Genomic DNA, 9,963 nt, shown 5'->3' with positions numbered 1-9,963 from the left:
CCATCTCCTGAGGTGTGAAGAGAACTCTCAATGAAAGCACTAAATATAGAGGCAAAGAGACTATTGCACATCTGGGGATAAAGAGGGAAATTACAACCTGGAAAACACACAGACAGACTTGACTTTCTGATTTCAAACTTGATTTCTGCACTGAGCCCATAGGTGCCCTTCAGTCTGTCTGTGGAATGATCAGTTTTATTTACCAAAAACTTTTCATTTGCAGAGAATCACAGAATCACAGAATCATTTAGGTTGGAAGAGACCTCCAAGATCACCTAGTCCAACCTCTGACCTAACACCAACAAGTCCTCCACTAAACCATATCACTAAGCTCTACATCTAAACGTCTTTTAAAGACCTCCAGGGATGGTGGCTAAACCACTTCCCTGGGCAGCCCATTCCAATGCCTAACAACCCTTTCAGTAAAGAAGTTCTTCCTAATATCCAACCTAAACCTCCCCTGGTGCAACTTTAGCCCATTCCCCCTCGTCCTGTCACCAGGCACGTGGGAGAATAGACCAGCCCCCACCTCGCTACAGCCTCCTTTAAGGTACCTGTAGAGTGGCAATCACCACCTTAGTGGACAATCATCCCAATGATCCTTTCAAAAAACATGTATCTTTATTGTAGGCCTGTTTCTGTTCAGTTTTAACTCCCAGAGATAAAATGACATTATATATTTTTACTTGTTTGATTGAAAGTGTATAGCATTGTAAATGTTCCACAAATGTAGGTACTGATAGGTTGTGATCAAATCACCGTTTAAGTTTTTATTGCGTTAATCTGTGACATTTCACAAGTGCCTCTTCACAGAAGGAAAAATTTCAAGATCAGGATTGTTCTTGTGGCTTGTTTGCCAATATCTACTTTGAAGCACAGACATCAGGACTGGACAGAGATTTCCAGGAACAATCTGCAACAGCTGTAATATTTGTAAAATTAACACAGAGACTTAGCTCTTGCTAACAGATTTCCCTGACTTTTGGTGAAACACAGGCTCTGCAGAATTTTGGGTACTTTTATTAGTCAGAGTTGGCACCACCATTTTAATGTAACCATAGCTTTTTCAGCTGTGTGTGCCCAGGATTTAGGAAAACCTCCAATAGACAGCTGTTGTCAGTCTGACAAGAGTTACACATGGGAAATGAAAGGGACTGGGGAAGGTTTTATTATTAGATTCACCCATTCTCCGGGAAAAAGGTATAATCACACTAAAATGAGTGTCTAAGTGGAATCAGTTGCACTCTGAACGTGACCATCTCTGCACACAGACAACCAAACAGCCCTGTTAGCCTCCTTTTATCACTTTTAGATGGCTGATGGTGAGAAAAGTCCTACATGAAGTTGCTGTGCTGTGTTGTTCTGCTATTTGAAGCGGACCACAGCTTTATGTCTGATGGTGTTTCTCTGTCACTGGTGGGAACAAGATGAGTATGCATTATCCCACCCCTCCGGAGTGCCATGTGGACTGGTGTGCACACAAGAGAAAACAGTCTATGAACAGGGAGCACCCTAGCATTGTGCAGGTACCCAGGAGGCTGTGTTTGCCTGAGGTGCAAGACTTGCAAAGGGATTTCTCTCTCAGATAAATCCCCGTCCTCTCTTTCTGCACCATGCCCCTTCATGCACAATAGCCCTGCCCAGATGAATGCTCTCCAGAAGAGTGCAGGGAGCAGGCTATTTTTACTGCAAATGCATCTCAACAGTAGTGTGAAAGGGAGGACTTCTGCTGAATAGACAGGAAGGAAAGGAGGTTTGGCACATGGCATTATCCCAAAGCATTTCTCAGCTGTGCCGTTAACCACTTGGTGGATGTTTTATAACAGCCCCCTCCCCTTCCTGTCTGGATGCAGCCTTCTAGCTCACCTGAATCTGCCCCTGTTTCTCACGGACCCGGGCTGCCAGCTCCTGCAGTGTCTGGGAGGCTCCAATCAGTCATTCTGCAGATAAGTCTGAACGAGCTCCTGGCAAAGGTGTATCCTCACAGCTCCTCGGGACGGTTGTTGCTCGAGGGCAAGGGCACAGACAGGTGTGCCACAAGGGTATCAGAGGGCAAAGCATGGATGTTGAAATCTCTGGAAATGGGCCTCTGTGCCCTGCTTCCCACAGAATATCAGACACGGTGTGCTGCAGAAGCTTCATCCCTTTGTGGTTCTCAAGGCGAGTAGTGTTAAACACTGGGATGACTTCACTGTTCTGCATCCAAAAAAAAAAAAAAAGGAAAAAAAAAGAAAAAAGTGGAGCCAGCTTTGTCTGGAAGCTCCACTGAAGATCTCATCCCTCTTTGGAAGCCTCTGGGATCTCTTTGCAAGGCTGCTGGACCTGAATGGAACAGCAGGTGTTAGTGCAGATTTTTGGTCAGAGGGTCTCTAAATCCACCCTAACTGTGAGAAACATGGTGCAAATCACATGTAAAAGAAGCTTGCGTTTGCTTTTCATAGTTAATAGTGGTATCATGGCCCTTTTTTTTTTTCTTTCTTTTTTTTTTTTTTTCCCCATGAGAAAGGCAGAAAAAGCAAAACATATACAGGCTGTCTTCACAAGGAACTTTCAATTCTTTGAAAGCAATCCCTACTATCAGTGCTGTGGGGAGCTTCCTGGTTGATTTTTTTTTATCTGAGAACATCAGGGAAGGTCACCTGTTGAGTATGCAGGACACATGGGATAGACCCTCAACCCTTTCCTTCCTTAGAAATGCAGGTGATGCCTGATCACTCAGCAAACAAGGCAGGAACACTGCTGGCAGTGTTGCCTGCAGCAGCTGCAAACTGGACATGCATACAGTGGTGACTGCATACAGTATATTCCTCTCATCACTGAGACAAAATTACAGGTATCAATACTCAGTAGATTTAAAAAATATTATTATCAGATTTTGGGCTTTTTATGTGCTCCCAGTGCACTGAGTAGCAGAGATCTTTATTTTCAGAAAGTTTGCGTTCATGATTTGAAGAATGCTTACTATTTCATCCCAGTGAATAAATGCTTTTTTTGCTAGCAGATCAAAGATATTCCACAGTAGATTTCTTTCCATATTGTATGAGAAATTGTGGTTATAGACCACCAGCATTCATTGGCCCTCTACCAGCCAGACTTTTATGGCTATTTGGCAAACATGCTGGGAAAAGTACATAAGAGTTTGCTGCTATTGGCAAATTCCTACTCCATCCTATTAAGTGTGGATAGGACATGAAAGTAGGTGGTAATAAATGCAATTATGTGGATGCATTTAAGGAAATGAGTTTTTAGAACAACAAAACAACCAAAACAAAAGCCTATCTGAGAATTTAACACCATTATTGGGTCTAAAATATTTGAGACTGGCCAAAAAGGTAACCATAATCTTGGTGCTCTTCAGGAGCCACTGGAAACTTAACCAGAAATCTACTGGGAATAACTATATAAGTAAGTAAGTAAACATTCAGATAAATAAATAGATAGATAGATAATAAATAAAGGCCCACAGAAAATGGATCCTCCATGGTTCATATCCTGTAACCTTCTTTACATAGGACTATAAGTAGTTGCCAACCTGCCTAACCATTCTGCCTTCGCATAAATCACATGCCTCTTTCTGTGGCCAGGGGATGGTGTTTGGGGAAATCCTGTTACTCCTAAATATGTGTGTTCGCCTCTGTTCATGGAATGAAGAATCCTGCTGGTTAAACACTGAATCTCTTTTGGAGATGGGAAGAAGAGCAGCACCCCTCCACACACAAGACACTCAGGCCAGTGCTGCTGCAGTGTTCGTCAGAGCCACTGGAATGCCAGTTAACAAACTTTAACCTCATTCCTGCCACAAAACCCATGTTTTTGAGTGGTCAGGGCAGGAGACCAGAGACAGAAAAACCCTGTCAGTTGGTGCTGTTTCGTATGTAGCTTTGGGGTATATTGGTTAATCTCTGCAGCCAGCTGAGTCAAGATTCTGACAGTAGGGACAGGGCAGGAGGGCTGAATACCTCAGCTAACGCCTAGCTGAGTGCTTTGCTACAGCCGTTCTGTGTGACAGTCAGATGGCCCACACAGAGGACGTCACTTCTGTTTGGGGCAGTGTTTGGGAAGACCAACACTTATCTGCAGGTGAGGACCCTGGAGGATGCATCTGGAAGGATGTGACCGCCTGGCCACAGCTGGGAATGTGGTGGCTGCTTTTGAGAAAGGAGTGAGGTTTCAGGCACACCCTTCCACATGGTGTTTGCCAAGCTACAGATGGTTTCATGCACAGCGGCTTGTCTCATTTTACTGCCTTCTCTGGGTATTAACACCTCTGGTGCACAGCACAGGGACCTTTCATTGCTGGCTCTGGCCTTCCAGGTTTCACTCCAAGGACCAGACTCTGAAGCATTAGGTGGCTCAGCATCTGGCTTGAAGTTATTGGTAACCTTAGGTTCAATCCAGCCTTGAGGAACTTGGCTGAATTAGGAATTCAGTCCAAATTCCCTTTGTTCAGGAAGATGGGTTTATGCAAACGTAGGATGAAAATAGCCTCTTTTACTCACCAAGTTTCACACTGTTTTCACCAACACTGAATGAAAGATTCAAGAGGCCGAGTCTCTGTCAGGTGCCTGAGAAAGGCCTGACAACACCTGCCTCCCCCTTGGCCTCTTCCCATTGGAAAGAATATACACTGGAAGATGTTAGAAGAAAATGTCAAGCTACTCTGCAGCATGATTAAGTCTGCCAACGTTAAATATGTGGTCACAGTTCAATCTCTTGGGTGGAAGAAGGAATTCTATACAATAAGGCAGAGATTTGCCCAAATAATATAGGGGGTTCTCTTGAAATACTTGAAATATCTCTTTATGTCATTTTCCTATTGTCTTCAACTGGTTTACTGGGTATTTTTCAAACTCACACAAAGATGAAGAAATGTCTACTGCTTCCTGTTCTTCCGGTAACAGTGAACTGCTTGGCTGATTGCATAAAATATAAAGATTTACATTCCAAGTGAGAATAGAATCTCTAAAGAGACTAGACAACCTCTTAGAAAAATCTCTTCCATCTTCTCTCGCACCCCGCTATCAGGTGTTGGAACCTTAATTTAGCGGAAACAGAGAAAGCTTCTGGTGTAGTATTGAAAGTTCAGTTTCTTTGACACTGGACAATCTTACTCAGGGCTTAGCATTAAGAATTGTCTTAGGAAAATAAGCATAAAACTAGTCAGTCAGAAATCTATGTATAGTTTTTTTTTAATTAATATTATTATTATTTTGAGCAGAGGTTCCTCTCATTAAGAAACTTACTCAGAGCACCCTGAAGCTTGCTGTGTAAAGTGTGATGTTACAAGAAGAGAATTTATCTCTCCCTCTCCTCTTCTCCTGTGCACCGAGGCTCTGTTTTTCACTGCCTCTGCAAGCTCAGGAACGTGACAATGTCACCTTTTACAGGAAGGACAAGAGAAAAGTCTTAAAAATGTGTTTTGAGCCATGTCTGTGAAGGTGGTTAGTTTCCCAATCTTCCAAATTGTCCCGTGGCAGGGCTGGGCTAAATTTAATATTGTAGTAAGTTGTTGGCTCTTACTTGACATAGGAGATGAGTCATTATACCCGTTCTGGCAGCAAATAGGTTTAATCCTGGGAACTGCAGTTAGCTAATCAAGGAAGGATTTTCTTGTTGCTTTTAATGACATTGCTATATGAAACTTGAACTAGCAGGTTACTACTGTCAGACTGTTTGAAAAAGCAGGTGACTATGGGTGGGGTGTGAAAAAGAAAGTCTGACAGGTTGCTGATATAATGACATTTTAAAAACACCTTACCAAGCCTGGTAATTTTTACTCTTGGGCTTTGTAATGTATCCCACTGAAACCACACATATATATAATTCTTGCCTCTTAATAACTTTGCAAAGAAAGAAAGAAGGAGAGAGAGAGAGAGAGAGAGAGAGAGAGAGAGAGAGAGAGAGAGAGAAAGAAAGAAAGAAAGAAAGAAAGAAAGAAAGAAAGAAAGAGAGAGAGAGAGAGAGAGAAAGAGAGGGAAAAAGGAGAAAACTATCCATAGCGTGATGCAAGTCTTCCCATCAGAGAAGGTGCTAGTCCCTGCTCTCAAGACTGTAGAAGCAACCATACTCTGAATCTCCATTTGAAGACCTTCACTCAGTGTCCTGGCAATGGTCAATATACAGAGGACTGAAGAGTTTCTACAAAACCAAGAATTACGTGCTCAGCATAAAAGAGTGATCTTTCCAGGTTGCCTCTCCCCAAGCTCTCCTCTCAGCATATGTGAACAAGTGTTGTCCCAGCCTGCAGGTCTTTGTTTGTCCCAGACCTAGCTGAAGGTGCCATCTCTGCCAGCTGCAATTTGTTCAGGAAGGAGAAATTCAGCTCCTTACGGGCAAAGAAATGCAGAGACATTACAAATGGCTGAAAAAAGCATCTAACATCATGGCTAGAGATGGGCAGGGGATGTTCTGGTTAGACATTTACCTTGGTTATTTGCTATGGGCAAAAGGGGAAATGTTAAGTTTTTTGGAATGGAAGTTTTTAGTGTGTATGTTTGGAAATTTCTCATCCAAATGAGAAAGAGACATCCATCTCAGACATTTCTACTTTCACAGTTATAGGCTTCTTCTGTGTACTTTGGCAGGAGATACTGCAGATGATCAGTCAGTGGTTATGGTCTTCACTTGAGGCATGGGGAAGTTTGGTTATCTCCAGCTCAGAACTGAGGCGGCCAAAGACTGGGTCGAGAGCTCACAAACTCTCAGTGAATGAATGCTCTGGAAACAGGTACTCATAATATGAGATGAACAATTTTCCATCTCTGTTTTACACTGAGTGAAGGGAGAGCAATTATTCTTAATAAATACATAAATAAATAAATAAAACCCCAAACTTATTTGCATTTTGGGGAAACGTGGCTGGACTTTCATGTTTACAGGTTCTGAGGAACACAGTCTTCCTTACAGTAATTACCCTTAGGATCTTTCCTCAGGTAAATATTTCAAATGTGTTGCAGCCAGTCAGTATACCTGGTACACCTGTCATAAAGATAAGTACTGGAATTAAAATGCCTATCTGGGTTATTATCTGATAAAACATTTCTTGGTTCAATAAACTGAATCACAGTTACTTTCTCTTTATTTGTCAGCTGATTGCAAGCTGAGGAGATAGTAAGCAGCAGGAAGGAGGTTGAACTCTGAACTTTATTGCACAGGATAAGCTCTCCTTGACTGGTTTGAACCTTCTCTCTCTCTCAGAGTCATTTCAGCATGCAGGCACAGTGTTCAGAGGTATCCCTTACACTCCAGCGTCTGAACATGGTTCCTGCATCTGCCACTGGGGGTAACATGACTGCAGGCTCCTACAGAGCGTGTAGGAACAGCCCTTTCGTTTGAGCTCTTCTTTAGAGTCAGACAAATGTGCCCCGATTATTAATATCCAAATAGCAAGTTACAACTGCCCCTGCAGCAAGGACATGTGACCATTTCAAAAAAAAAAAAAAAAAAAAGCATAATTGGGGTTATGCCTACCATGGGCTGTTTCACACATCATTTACTGTGTTTTTTTATGCTGTTGTTGTTTATTTGTTTTTGTCTGAGAAAGAAGCTTCTCTTAAGACTATTCCCACTCAACAAAACCCTTAAGTGTCTTGTAGAGTAAAATATTCTTGTCTCTGTATGAAATTCAGGGCAGAATCACTGTAGAAATATCTATGTGAAGATTAATATTTATTTTGAAGATTATTTTGAAAGGCAGCCCTTGCTGTTAATTCAGGAGGATGACAGCTGCCTCTCTGCAGCAGGCACCCACAGGATGGGTTGCCATGTGCAGGCTTCTGAGGCCATACGAACACGTTAAAGTGCTCACACCTAGACAAGGTATCTGGTCAAAACCACGTCAAACTGCCAGGGAGACTTGTGGTTTTCTGAGGTCAGTTGCCTCTTGTTCACACTGGTGAAGGTGATGAGATGTGTCTCTTCTGAATCTTGATCATATATTTCATGTGGGCATTTCAAGAGCAGAGGAGGGGAGGAGCAGGCTGTGTAGCATCAGGAATGAGGGACAGGGTCTCTGCAGACACCCTGCAGAGGCAAAATCCCAAGCCACATAGTAGAGGGAAGGGACAGTTAAAGGCCATACATGGACAAGGGGCATCTTGGAGACCCTCAGGCTAGGAGGGACTAGAAGCTTGTGCCCTGTGCCAGCAGCAGGCAGGCTTCCCCCTTTGCCTGCAGATCTAATGATACCAAACAGAGCAGAGAAATCAAAGTACTGGAGGGCGGGATTGCTGTGCAGAGGGACCTGGACAGGTCCTGCAGAGGGGTCCCTATGATGGCCAGGGCTGGAGCAAGGGCATACAAGGGAAAGTAAGGGATTCTGGGCTGGCTCACCCCAGGGAAGAGGAAAGGAAGGGGGGACCTCACTGCTGTCTGCAGCTGTCTGCAGGGAGGGAGCAGATAAAATGGAGCCAACCTCTGCTCAGTGGAGATCAGCAACAGGATGAGGAGGCAATGGGCACAACCTGGAACGTGGGAAATCCCCCTTGGAAAAAACTGTGAGAGTGATCAGATATTGGAACCAGGCCCAGAGAGGATGTGAAATGTCTGTCCTTGGAGAAGATCAAATTTGACTCAACAAATAGCTGAGCAGCCTGATCTAACTGGACCTGCCTCAAGCAGGGAGTTGGATTAACTCCAGAGGGCCCTTCTGATCTGAATCATTCTACAGTTTTACAAAAATCATTTTTAAGAAAAAAAAAAATTGCTTTTCAAAACTAAATAATTAGCTCCCATAGGTTTCTGTACATGGTTTTGATTTCTTCTTCTTTTTTTTTTTTTTTGTTCTGTTGGTGTTTTTAAAACCCAAATGATACTGTCATATTTTTACAAGTTTTTAAAATTGTGTTCATATATAAAAAAACTGGAAGATCATTATTGTTATTGTACTTACCCACACTGTTACTACAATAGGTTCTTAAATGCAGTGTCCAGTTACCACTTAAGTTATCACACACTAGTAAGCTATGATATTTAAATTGTCTTGTTATTTAGGACCATAAGCCATATATTGGAACATAACTGTGCAAAGAGCTGTAAAAACTAGGTCCAAGAAAGACATTCTATACCACCAGGAACTTTTGAGCTAACAGAAAAAATATTTTTTTATTCTTAAGTGCTTTGAAATTTGTTTATTTTTTTTCCCCACTGATATTTTCAAGATAGACCAAGCAAGAGGGAGAGCTAATGCGAAATGAAAGCACAGAAAAATAAAGATATGTGGGCTTTCTGTATCACTCCATGTTACTCTGGAGAAACTCTGCTCATTGCACATCTCCAGACAGAAAACAAAACAAAGCAAAACATTTATTTGTATCAAAAATAAAGTCATGTGAGTAAAGACTTTTGCTGACCATATAGCAGTGACTTAAATACATAATATTTTCTAGAGAATTCAATTTAAAAATACGTCTTGTATCATGAACCAAACTACCATTCCAGAAGCCTAGCATTCTTTTAGGCAAGTCATAGGAAATTACTAGGCAACCTTCTCGGGTAAGGGCGACCAGAAATTTCACCATCTCTGCCTCTCGCACAGTTTAGAGCATCTCTCCCGGCTGCTTGTTAATTTCCATTCAGCTGGAAGAATCACTCAGCAACCTTCAATAGCTATATTTTGCCCTTTTGTTTGCAGCTTGAGATTGCTTTGGACTACGCCCTTCACTCAGGTAAAGTGATTCAGCTTTCCAGAAAGGGGTTCTCCTGTTAACTGGTAACTAGAGCATGTTGGTCACATAACACTGGGGGAGTGGATCTCTGACTTGTCTTTTTTCTTACAACTGCAGTTGGAAGGCTCTAATGGAAAACAGATGCAGAAAACATGCCAATTACACAACAAACCGAGCTGCTCTTCCCCCACATCCTCCCCTTGCTGCCCTGCAGCACATTTGGTTGCAGATAGCGCTGTGCCCGCAGGAGCCTTGCCTGGTTGCCAGTTGTGTGGCCGAATCTGTCCCTGGCTGCCAA

Source organism: Anser anser (genome assembly GCF_964211835.1).
Source record: "Anser anser genome assembly, chromosome: Z".
NCBI classification, from domain to species: domain Eukaryota; kingdom Metazoa; phylum Chordata; class Aves; order Anseriformes; family Anatidae; genus Anser; species Anser anser.
This window is presented reverse-complemented; position numbering follows the sequence as displayed.